The following is a 12,583-nucleotide window of genomic DNA, read 5'->3' as shown; positions in this document are numbered from 1 at the left end:
AAAAAAAAAAAAAAAAAAACCTCACTAAAGATGACATATAAATAACAAATTGGCATAGGAAAGATGCTTCACATTGTATGTACTCAGGGAAATGCAAATCAAATAACAATGTGTTACCACTACACACCTATTAGAATGGCCAAAATCTGGAACACTGGCAACACCAATGGCTGACAAGGATGTAAGGCAATACAAACGATCATTCATGGCTGGTAGAAATATAAATGGTACAGGCAGTTGGGGAAGACATTTTGGTGGTTTCTTACAAAGCTAAACATACTCTTACATGATTTAATGTATCCACTTATGTACACACAAAAGGCTGCACAGGGATTTTTACAGAAGCTTTATTAATAACTGCCAAAACTTAGAAGCAAACAAGATTATCTTTTTTTAGTGAAATAATGGATAAATAAACTGTGGTGCATCTAGACAGTGCAATATTATTCCATGAAAAAATGAAATGAGCTATCATGCCACTAGAAGACAAGGAGGAGCCTAAAACACACATTGCTAATTGAAAGTGCTGCTGCCCCTCAGAACAATTTGTTACTTAAACTGTAATCCCTGGAGGATTTTACTAGTTGCCAAGCACATTTAGATATGGCCTTAAGAAATACATATACTGACAACAGGTCTTTGGGGAGAAGGACAATGTACGACCATGAAGCTGGGCAGCTGGGGATGCCCGGCTCACTCAGGGCGGAATGTCGCCCCTTCACAGAAGCTGAGCAGCTGGGGATGCCTGGCTCGCTCAGGGTGGAACGCCGCCTGCTTCAGGGAAGCCGAGCACCCGGGAACGCCCAGTCAGCTCAGGGTGGAACGAAAACCGCCTGCTTCCCTTTTTCATTATCGCTCCTTTCTCTTCCCAGAAGTGCTCGTCGTTAGTTAGATGAGTCCTTTGAATGTGCTTAGTTAACTATAAACTTTATCCTCCTTCTTGCCTGTCAACAAGACAGGATTAATGTTTGACCTTCATCAATCCTTCTGTTGGCTATTGTTTTCTATTCAATAAAAGTGAGACTGTGGAGTTGCTCGTGGCAGCAGTCCTTTTCGACTGTTGTCCCCTGCTCCCAGTCTTTTGCAGCTGACTTGTTTGTGCCTAATTCTTCTCTTGTCGTCGACTGGAAGCAGCAGAAAGAAAGCAATCTGAAAAAGTCACATTCTGTGTGATTCCAAATATATGACATTCTGAAAAAGGCAAAACTGAACACAGTAAAAATATCACTGGCTTCCAGGAGTTAGTGGTAGCCAAGGGATGGAGGAGGAATGAATAGGCAAAGCACAGAGGAGATTATAACAGTATAATGAAGTCTATATGTCATTATACATCTGTCTAAACCCATAGAGTAGACAATACCAAGAGTGCACCCTTACGTGACCCCAATGTAAACTATGGGCTTTGGATGATTATGGCATATCCATGTAGCTTCCTTAATTTTAACAAATAGTAGAGAGTATTGGTAATGGGGGAGGCAATGTATGTCAGGGTACAGAGAGTATATGGGAAATTTTATTCACTCCTTTTAAATTTCTATGTGAACTTAAAACTTCTCCAAAAAATTAAGTCTTAAAAAATCAAATATTTCCAAGAAAAGATCAGTGAGTTTGAAGATAATACAATAGCAATTACTAAAACCTAAATACAAAGGGGAAAAAAACTTAAAAAAGAAGATGAACAGATGCTTTGTTATATGTGGTACAGTATTGAGTGATCTGATATACATATACATACACATGTAGAAATGCGCACAGTCTGGATACTTCTATATCCAGAGAGGGCTCAGAAGAAGTATTTGAATAATGAACAGATGAAATATTTCTAAAATTGGGGCACCTGGGTGGCTCAGTGGGTTAAAACCTCTGCCTTTGGCTCAGGTCATGATCTCAGGGTCCTGGGATGGAGCCTGATTCAAGATCTCTGCTCAGCAGGGAGTCTGATTCCTCCCTCTCTCTCTGCCTACCTTTCTGCCTACTTGTGATCTCTCTCTCTCTGTCAAATAAATAAATAAAATCTTTTAAAAAAAGAAAAGATAATTTAAAACAAGACTGAAGAACTCAACAAGCATCAAGTAATAAGAACAAAAAGAAAATGAGGAAAGGTATTATCATAATCAATATTTGGGTAAACTGAAATATTTTTTTTCATTTTTTAATGATGATTAACCTTAAAGTAAACATAATAAACATGATCAGTGAGTTTATGGCATATATAAAATTAAAATTTATAATAGCAAATGGTGGGAGGAAGGAAGTAAACTGCTATAAGGTCAGTATATATGCATAAAATGGTGTAATATAACTTTAGCACAGGGCACCTGGGTGACTCAGTTAAGCACCTGCGTTTGGCTCAGGTCATAAACCCAGGGTCCTGGGATCCATTCCAGCACTGGGATCCCTACTCAGCAGAGAGTCTGCTTCTCCCTCTTCCCCTCCCCCTGCTACTTGTACTCATCCTCTCCCTCTCTCACTCTCTCTCTCTCTCCTTCTCACACATAAAAACACTTTAAAAAATATATTAATTTCAGCACAGTGTGGCAAATTAAGATACATACTGTAATCCTTAGAACAGCCATTAAGATCATTAATATATCAAGTAAATCTATGAAGGAATAAAATGGAACACTAAAAAAGGGCAAAAGAAGGCAAGAAAATAAGGTAAGAACAGAAAATAACAGCTGTAGCAAGCAGAAAACAAATAACAAGATATTGACTCTTGTACAACCATGATAGCAATTACATTAATAGAAATGGTCTGAACACTGTCATTAAAAATAAGACCCACATCTATGCTTTAAAAGAAACCTAAAACAAATATACAAATGCAGAAGAGTTAAAAAGAAAAGAATAAATAAATAAATATATACTATGCACACAAATTATTAATATAATAAACACTAGTTTAATAAAGGTAGTGAAAGACCCGCGGATCCCCTTACCCAAGAATTCAACACTGCCACAGGATGCAAACAGCAAGAGGTTCTTTATTGTTACGCAGGCGCCTGCGGGTGGTCAGCAGCTCCTGCTAGCTGAGCACCCCTGGCTGGGGTGGTGCAGGATTTTTATAGACAGGTACATACAAGTCCCGGATGGGACGGGGCCGATTGGCTGACAATTGAACATTTGAAAAAAGGCATACTTGGTGTTAGCGGATTGGCTTTGGAAGACCCCGTCGCGGGAAGAGAAAGGCGGGAAGGGGAAACAAAGAGGGGAAGTTTGACCTTATTACTCAGCAGAAAGACATCCTGCCTACCTGATTATGCAGCCCCCTATCTACGTGACCTACATGACCATGCAGCCCCCTTGCCTACGTGACCATGCCCAGGCTATTACGAGAGGGTATCTTGTTCAAATAGGAGTCAAGTGTCATGCCCTAAAAGCCGAGCGGTTACAGAAAGACAAAAGAGCAGTTACATTGAATTCAACCCTGGGGGAAGGGTCTTTTCATTGCAAGGGGAGGAGGGGTACTTTTACACAACAAAAGAGCAGTTAATTAGTTAACGACGGGGGGGGGGGGCGGTCTTTCAGTAGAATGGTGATATTAATATCAAGGTAAGTCTCAAAACAAAAGATAATATGAAAACTAAATTCCTCAATTAAACATAAAATCTCTAAAAAGCCTGATAATAGCATTAAGAAAGGGATGAAAGAAAAATGTTTGCTGCTCTCAGTTGAATTTATGTGAAGTAGTATAATATTATTTTTAAAAAAACTGATAAATTACGATTGTAATATTTGTAGCAACCAATAAATAACATTATATCTAATAAGCCAAAAGAGAAGATAAAATGGAATTAAAAAAAATAAAATAAACCAGTAAAAAAATAAAAATATGGAGGAAAAGGAGAGGTTAGGAAATATAAAACAAATAATGAGATGATATAGAGTTAAATAAAATTGTGTCAAAAGGACATTGAACTTGAAAGTCAAAATATATTGATTATAAATAAGAATATTTATTTATTGTGGCTTATCCATAATAAACCCACATTAAATGTAAAGAAAGACTAAATAATAATAAAGCTGGAGTGGATATATCATTATCAATCAAGCAAACCTCAGACACTGCGTGTCAGTCAATTGGGAAATGAAAGTTTAGGGGTCAAATTCCTAGTGTGTAATAAATAACAATCTAATAAAGGGAAAAGAGTGATACAGATATGTTGTGTGTGTGTGTGTGTGTGTGTGTGTGTGTGTGTGTGTTTTGCATGGGAAACTGGAAAGTGGCTCATTAAGAAGAGTGCTCTGCACTCAGCATGGGAAAGATTCATCTGACTGAGGGGAGTAGATGCACCTTTATGGAGGATGATTACTTTGAAGTGGGCAGGGTTGTGTTTTAGGGGCAGTGAGCAGAAAGGTGTTGAATATAGAGAAAACAGTATGGCAAAAGCAAAAATCTTGGAGATGAGAGTTTAATTTCTGCGGATTGCCCTAAGAAATGATGAATAAACCAGCATTCATACAGAGCAGGATTCCTGAAGGTAAATAATCAGTTGCTCCCATGATGAATTAGGGCCATGTTGGGAAAGGCCTCAAATGATTATCTAAAATATTTGGTCGTATTTGGCCACTGGTAATTTTCCTTTGAGGCAAGTGACACTCTCAGTGTTATAATTGGTAAAATTGCTCTGACTTCAATAAATAGTATAGGCTGTTGGCATGGAGCTTGGGTTCAAATACACAGTCAGGGGAGATACACTGGTGTAGACATTGTGAATAACAAGGAGGGCCTGAGTGAGGCAGTATCGGTGGGAATGTTCCATAAAAGGAGAGGTATGTTAAAAGTTTTGTGATGATTTATCCACACTTGTAGCTAGTTAATATCTGGGAGGAGGTAGAAGGGAAAATTTAAGATGATGCTATGGTTTTTAGCTTGGAAATAGGACAGTCAGAAGAAGAGTGCATGGGTCAAGCATGATAATTTGTGTTTTATGTTGTTTGCAATGCTAATATGAAAATTATAAATCTAACAGTTGATGGTTGACTTTAGAGCTCAAGGGAATCCTGTGGCAGAGAAAGACTTAGGGGACTTACAGATATAAATGATATTTGATACCCTGGGTATGGAAGAAAAGCAGTAATTAAGAACTCATTCTGTCCTGGTCTGTTTAAAACTTATAAGCCACATGAAACATACTTTTTTATGAGGACGATTTCTTTTGAAACTAACTTTGAATTTCATAAGAATCACTATAAAATGTCAGGTATATAATCCTGTGTATTAAATACCTCTTGTCCAGTAAACCAACGTGTTTACCTCTGTCTTTGAGTGAAGACTGACTGTTAATAGTCAACCTATCAAAATGTGTTTTGAATGAAAGGAAAGAAATTTGCAAAAAGTATTACCTTTCTGTGTTGCAGGTTAAAGCTCAAGCTACTGCTAGAGAAGTGATGGCTACTTACACTATTGAGGACATAGTTATTGAACTTATAATACAGCTGCCTTCCAATTACCCCTTGGGTTCAATAACCTTGGAGAGTAGGAAAAGAGTGGGTGTGGTTGTTCTGTAGTGGCAGAACTGGATGCTGTAGTTAAGCACTTACCTCACCCATAAGGTAAGTTTCTGCGTGTACATTCGGCTTTCCACATAGTCCTACCAACCTCCTCTTTGAAAGGGCAGTAAGACTTAAAATATATCACTTCTGATTGAAGTTGAAAGAGATACTATTTCCTTGGGTCAACACAGATGTATGCCTGAATGACCTGAACCTACCTACTGAGCTGTTTTCCTTTTTAAAGTTCTGAATTTCTTTTCTTTCTTTCTTTCTTTTTTTTTTTTTTTTTGGTGTTTGAGAGGAGTTGACTTTACTCCACTGACATTGTAGATGACCCAGAATATATACATAGTGTTAAAGAAATTGTTTAAGAGGGAATCTTTTTGTAAGATACTGGATCGATGAATATCTTTGGAGCTGCTTTTAGTCTAACATTTCAACTCTCCTTTTGTGATTGGAGAAATCCCAGTACTCTCAAAGAACTTTGACTTTTTAAAAAAATTTTTTTAATTTATTTTCAGCATAACAGTATTCATTGTTTTTTCACCACACCCAGTGCTCCATGCAATCCGTGCCCTCTATAATACCCACCACCGTGCCCTCTATAGTACCCCAACCCCCCCCCCCCCGCCCCTTCAAACCCCTCAGATTGTTTTTCAGAGTCCATAGTCTCTCATGGTTCATCTCCCCTTCCAATTTCCAATTTTTTTTTTTGAAGAGAATAAAGTTTACTTTATTCCACTAAAGTGGAATTTCTTTAAAAAATACATTCAGGCAGCTGCTTTCCTACAGCCCCAAGCCCAGGCCTCCAGGGCCCCAGACCCTGTGGGTGTTGGAGCTCCCCCTACCCCCAGCCTGGGACTCCCATCAGCAACAGCCAGAAGCAGGGAAGATTTGGGATTCAGGGTCTCAGAAGTGTCACAAAACTCCAGGCTAGAGTCAGTTCTGATGATAGAAGGGGTCCAAGGCCCATGATACCCAGGTCTGCTTCTGCCCCTGCTTTCTTCCTAAGTCTGCACAGAGGCTGGCACAGAGGCTGGAACTGGAGCCCAGACTGAGGGCAGGGTGAAGTTCTACAGTGCCTGGTGCTTCTCCATCCTGACTCCCCCTGCAGAGGGACCCCGCAGGCCAGGCTCCCCATGGTGGGAAGTGCAGAACTGGGTGGAAAGGATGGTGGTTGTGTTCTGAAGATTTCCTGGGCTCACCCCCTAACTGCAGTTTCTCCTCTGTGCCTGCATCAGTAGCTGTGTGACAACCCCCACCCCCAGACACTGCTGCTCTCAGCAGGCTGGCTGCTCAGCCCTTTCCTCTACCACCCCCTTCATGAGGCTGTTCCAGAGCTGTGGCCCTTCTGGGATGACAGAGGACACACACAGCACCACAGTGAGCCCAGGGAGGGAGACACTGAGCAGGTAGCTGCTGCCAGCTGGCCCAGCTGTAAGGCTCCCGCCCTGACCCCATGGAAGTGGAGTGACCCCAGGTAGGCTGGGGGAAAAGGCCACAGCCTTCACCCACAGCTCCTCCCCATCAGCACAGCCCCCCACTGCTTGTGGGCCAACTCCCTTCTCCTCTCTATCTCCCCATGTCCTCCATGCTATTTGTTATGCTCCACAAATAAGTGAAACCATATGATAATTGACTCTCTCTCTCTCTCTCTGCTTGATTTATTTCACTCAGCATAATCTCTTCCAGTCCCGTCCATGTTGCTACAAACGTTGGGTATTCGTCTTTTCTGATGGAGGCATAATACTCCATAGTGTATATGGACCATATCTTCCTTATCCTTTCGTCCATTGAAGGGCATCTTGGTTCTTTCCACAGTTTGGCGACCGTGGCCATTGCTGCTATAAGCATTGGAGTACAGATGGCCCTTCTTTTCACTATATCTGTATCAAAGGTTGATATCCAGGATCTATAAAGAACTCCTCAAACTCAACACACACAAAACAGACAATCATATCAGAAAATGGGCAGAAGATATGGACAGACACTTCTCCAATGAAGACATACAAATGGCTATCAGACACATGAAAAAATGTTCATCATCACTAGGCATCAGGGAGATTCAAATTAAAACCACATTGAGATATCACCTTACACCAGTTAGAATGGCCAAAATTAACAAGATCTTTGACTTTTAAACATACTCTAGTTGTTTGTACATTGGAACTATAAAACTTGATGTATTGGTTCAAAACCTTTCTTTCAGGTCTATCTTTAGTGGAGAAAAATTGTATCTGGTTTCTAAAACTTGGCAGGCCATTTAAAAAACCAACATTCAGAAAACTTAGGAGATGTGAATATAGCCAGACAGATTCTCTCTTTCTAAATTAAAATTTAGGGGCACCTGAGTGGCTCAGTTGGTTAAGCGTCTGCTTTCAGCTCAAGTCATGATCTCAGGACCCTGGGATCGAGCCCTATGTCATTGGGCTCACTCTCTCTCTTGTGCTCACTCTCCCTCCTTCTATCTCAAATAAATAAGTAAAATCTTTTTAAAATTAATTAATTAAAATTCAACTTTAACGTTTATAAAATTAAATAAAAATAACTTTGGTCTTCAGAGTATATTTACTCTATTTTTTCCTTTTTGTTAACAGAATAGAAGTATTATGGAAGGCCTAGCTTTATGGAAAAATAATGTAGACAAGTGTTTTGAGGGTGTTGAAGATTGGATGATATGTTTCTCAGTCATTCATGGTTTTTCTTCCCAAAAAAGCCTGTAGAACATGCAAGAAAACGTTCCATTCAGCCTGCTTTGTAAGCCCAAAGAGAAATTAACTTATTTATATTTTATGTATGATATCTAGAAAATAAAATGATGTTAAACTTGTAATTGTGGTTAATAACAGGAATATTAAAATGATTTTTCAAAATCTGCAAAAAATAATTATTCATTTATGGAGACTGGTAGCATCAGAGCACTTTAATAAATGGGTGTTTTTATTATAGCTCTTTCAAACAGTAGATGGTCCTGTAAGATCTAAACCATAAAGGAGACTGAAAATACTAGGGGCCATCTGGCCTTAGAGCTCTTTACTCTTTTCAAACATCATATTGAAAAGAAAGCTGCCCAGTATACAATCGCTTCATAAGGAGGTCTTTCTGACATGTCTTAGTGGTTGGGTGGTGTGGGAGCCTAGGGAGAAAGAGTCGTACTGTAGCCTTTGGAAATAACACTGAGTTGTGTTGATTTTGGAGATGAATGGGGGAAGCTAAAATTTTGGTATTCTCCCTTTTTCACATAATCATTATTAAGCTTACCTTGGATGTGTATGTAAAATGACAGCTTTAAAGGTTTTTTTTAAACATTTTTAAAAAGTTTTTTTCCCCGTACAAATGGTTTATGTCTAGCAACGAATCCACTTGTCCACTCTGTCATGAGACCTTTTTCTGAAAATTTTTCCTTCCATTGGAAGTGATCTCTGAAGAAAATCAAACAAGGACTGTGGATCTGGGTCCATCTTCAAGTGTTGATGGGAGGAGGTCAGTGAGCATTAATTTTAAATAGCACCTTCTCTGGAAAATTATTTTGGTTAATGTAATGATCCTAAAATCAGGTTTACTTATCTTTAGATTGCTTTGTAAATGTTTGGAAAATGTTTCTTTTACATGAGAATATTACATATTTGAGAGAAAATATTTATATTAATAGTTTAATCTTTTGTATATTTAAAAAATAAATATGTAAATACCCTAAATTACAGAATTGGAATTTGTGAAAGCACTGTACAACTATATTATACTAAAAAGCCCATTAGGTTTGTTGACCTATGTTCTAGAAGAGTCCAAATGAGGCAAATGAAATGAGAGGGTTGATTTATATCTACAGGTATTTTAAGATTAATTTATTAGTTATTACAACAAAATTTTTAGTATTCTGATATTTGTAGATTATTTTAATGATAAAAATGAGGCTAAGCTATTAATATAGCTTATCATAAGCTATTTGAAGCATGCTCTGAAATCCTATATAAAAGAGTGTAAACTGAAATTTAAGGTGTCTCCATTAATCAAGGGTTATGAAATTCAGAAAATTAAATTCATGGCACTGACCTTTTGCTGTGGAAGAATTTCCATTTGTTAGTGAAATTTGAATTGCAGTCTTGTCAGTGAGCTTATTACTCCATTTGAGTGAGTCTCTAGAGGGTATGAAGTAGAGAGAAACAGAATTAGATTACTTCATTCATGAAGCAGAATGGTAGTTATCCCTCTATTGATAGGGAAGAAATAAGTATTTCTGAAACTTAAGACTGGTGGAAAAAACAAAAATTTTAAAATGTTGTAGGGGGCTTTCAATTTTGTGAGCAAATTTTGCTATTCCACTGGCCAAAGTTACACTAAATTAGAGATTTGGGGGAGATTATTATTTCCAGCCTTTAGAAGTACAAGTTAATAATTTTACTACTAAGTAAAATTCAGTGTAATGGGCTGAAGTGGAATAGGTGAATACGTTCCGTTTGCTACAGCACTGTTACCCTTAAAAAAATGTGCCTAAGTTATAAAGTTATGACAGTTTAGAACTTGGAATAATTTTATTGCAGTCTTCCATTACATGGGAAATATTAGCATATCTGATAGCAAGTTTACTTGAAAGATCAGCTGATCATCTCTGTTGCAAATGTTTAGTTGGCAAAAAGATGTCATGTTAAATAAAATCACTGCTTACCATCACCTGGGTAAAATGGTTATTATTGTGATAGGATGAATATGGTCAGAGTATCATAGTCGAGAGTGAAGTATTATGCATGAATTATAGATCTCTTTAATTGAATATGTAGATGCAATGTCCTACCCAGTTTTGTCTGTCTCTTGGATTTTTCTCCCTAATGTTTATTATCTTATAGCCTTGAGACTCAAGGAGTCAGTGAGAACATATAGAAAAATTCTACTACCTCTTCTTAACCCCTTTCTTAAAATATTCTCTATGTCTCTCTCTGACATAGTAATCCCAAAGGATTGTGTTACACCTCTGTGAAAGTTGCACACGTTTCCTTTAAAAATTGTTTTATAATAAGACCTTGTTTATAACTTTTCCAATATAGGTACTTCTTGGCTTCTGACCCAAACCTCAAGTAGAGCAGAAAAGGGAATAATGGAACCTTGTTTTTCCATGCTAGCATCTAGGGAATCAGGTTCTTGGTGAAACACTGTAATTCAGTGGAATACATATTCTTCATACTTAGGACTCTTAACACATTTCTTTGAGACTTGTAAATATAAGTGTAAGGCTTGTAACTGTTTATATGCCTAAGAAAAAGCTTTCCAGAATAAGACTGAAATTCAGAATATCATTGATTAAAGTTTTATTTATATAGCTTTAACAACTGCGGAGCACCCCTTAAAACTTTATCATAAGGACATTAAAAATTGCATGAGATTCAAAGCCCATTAGCAAAATTATTAATTCAAAATCCTAATGTAAATTACAAATTTTAGAATTTATTTTTAACTCTTACTTATCACATGTTCTAATGTATGTACATAAGTTTCTGTGGCTTAAATAATGTTATTATTTGATAAGTTTTTGTGGTGTGGATGATTGTTATTATTTGATTGTTATACCATATGTGCCCATTAAGATTCTTTTTTTTTAAGATTTTATTTATTTATTTGACAGAGAGAGATCACAAGTAGGCAGAGAGGCAGGCAGAGAGAGAGAGAGGAGGAAGCAGACTCCCTGCGGAGCAGAGAGCCCGATGCGGGACTCGATCCCAGGACCCTGAGATCATGACCTGAGCCGAAGGCAGTGGCTTAACCCACTGAGCCACCCAGGCGCCCTTAAGATTCTTTTTAATTATAAAATATTTCAAATATACAGAGTAATAATAACAATAATATAAATGCCCTTATGCTCCTCACAAAGTATCTTGCCATATTTGCTTCTGATTTTTAAAGAAATAAAATCTTCCTCTTTTGTACTTCTCCCTGATGCCATCTCCTCTTTCCCTCCCTAGAGCCAACCTACTGTTCTGAAGTCAGTGTAACTCTTCCCTATATAAGATTTTATATTTCATCATGTATTCCTATCCATAAATAATACATAGCAGTTTAAAAAAATATTTGTAATAGCCTATTGTATGTAATCTTTTGTGGCCTACTTTTTCACTCAACATAACTGCTGTTTAGTATATTAGTACTTGCCAGTTCATTTCACTTATTATTTTTTATTATTTTGAGCAGTGCTGTAAGAGTAAATCCTTGATAATATTTTCTCACGCAAATATCCTAGATATTTTGGACATTTGCCCCCAAATGGATTTTTGGGTAGTTGATATGTATAGTCTGTGATTTTAGACCTTGTCAAGTTGCTCTCCAAAGCGGTGTGCAAGTTTGCACTGCCAACAGTAAGGTAAGAGAGTTCTGGTTTTCTTGCCTCATCACCAATATTTAGACTTCTCCAATTTTTAAGTCTTTCTAGTAAGAGCTGTGAGATAATAGCTTTTCGTTTTAATTCGTATATCCTTGGATAAAAAGAACATTAGCTTTATTTCATATACTTACTGGTCTTTGTGAATTTATTATCTATATGCCTACTTTTCTTTGTTACATGGCTGCTTTTAGTTTGTGGGTTGACTTTAATGTGGTTTGTGGCTGTCTTTAATTATACAGAATTTTGAAGTTAAATTTAGTCAAATTTATTACCACTTTCCTTTATGGTTGAGCCCTTTTTGTGTTAGGTTTTACCACTTGATAGCTGAAACAAGAGCTGGGAAAGGGAGAATTATGCTGGTTAGGCCCATCATTTGGAGTAAACCGAACTGCTAATTTTATGTAAGGTTTTTGAGTTGAGAGAAGTGATTGATGTCAGATTATAAAACTTGGTTATTCTGGTAAGACTTAGCGCCAGCTGCTTTCAACAGATTTATTTTTTATTTTTTTATTTTTTATTTTTTATAAACAAATATTTTTATCCCCAGGGGTACAGGTCTGTGAATCACCAGGTTTACACACTTCACAGCACTCAACAAAGCACATACCCTCCTCAATGTCCATAATCCCACCCCCTTCTCCCAAACCCCCTCCCCCCAGCAACCCTCAGTTTGTTTTGTGAGATTAAGAGTCACTTATGGTTTGTCTCCCTCCCAAT

At 37.6% G+C, this 12,583-nt stretch overlaps 1 long non-coding RNA gene across 1 annotated transcript in view; it reads right to left on the bottom strand.

Annotated features, from left to right (window-relative positions):
• Positions 1–333: 333 nt before the first annotated feature.
• The window catches only part of LOC132003921 (uncharacterized), a 48,138-nt gene continuing 35,888 nt past the window's right edge, over positions 334–12,583 (bottom strand). Inside the window, exons 3-4 of the long non-coding RNA XR_009400366.1 lie at positions 9,550–9,635; positions 334–1,149 (exon numbers count right to left, since the gene is read on the bottom strand). This is a non-coding gene — a long non-coding RNA (uncharacterized LOC132003921). The remainder of the gene's footprint in view (positions 1,150–9,549; positions 9,636–12,583) is intronic.

This window comes from Mustela nigripes, chromosome 16 (assembly GCF_022355385.1).
Source record: "Mustela nigripes isolate SB6536 chromosome 16, MUSNIG.SB6536, whole genome shotgun sequence".
NCBI lineage: Eukaryota > Metazoa > Chordata > Mammalia > Carnivora > Mustelidae > Mustela > Mustela nigripes.
The sequence above is the reverse complement of the archived record's forward strand: the minus strand, read 5'-3'. Positions and strand labels throughout refer to the sequence as shown.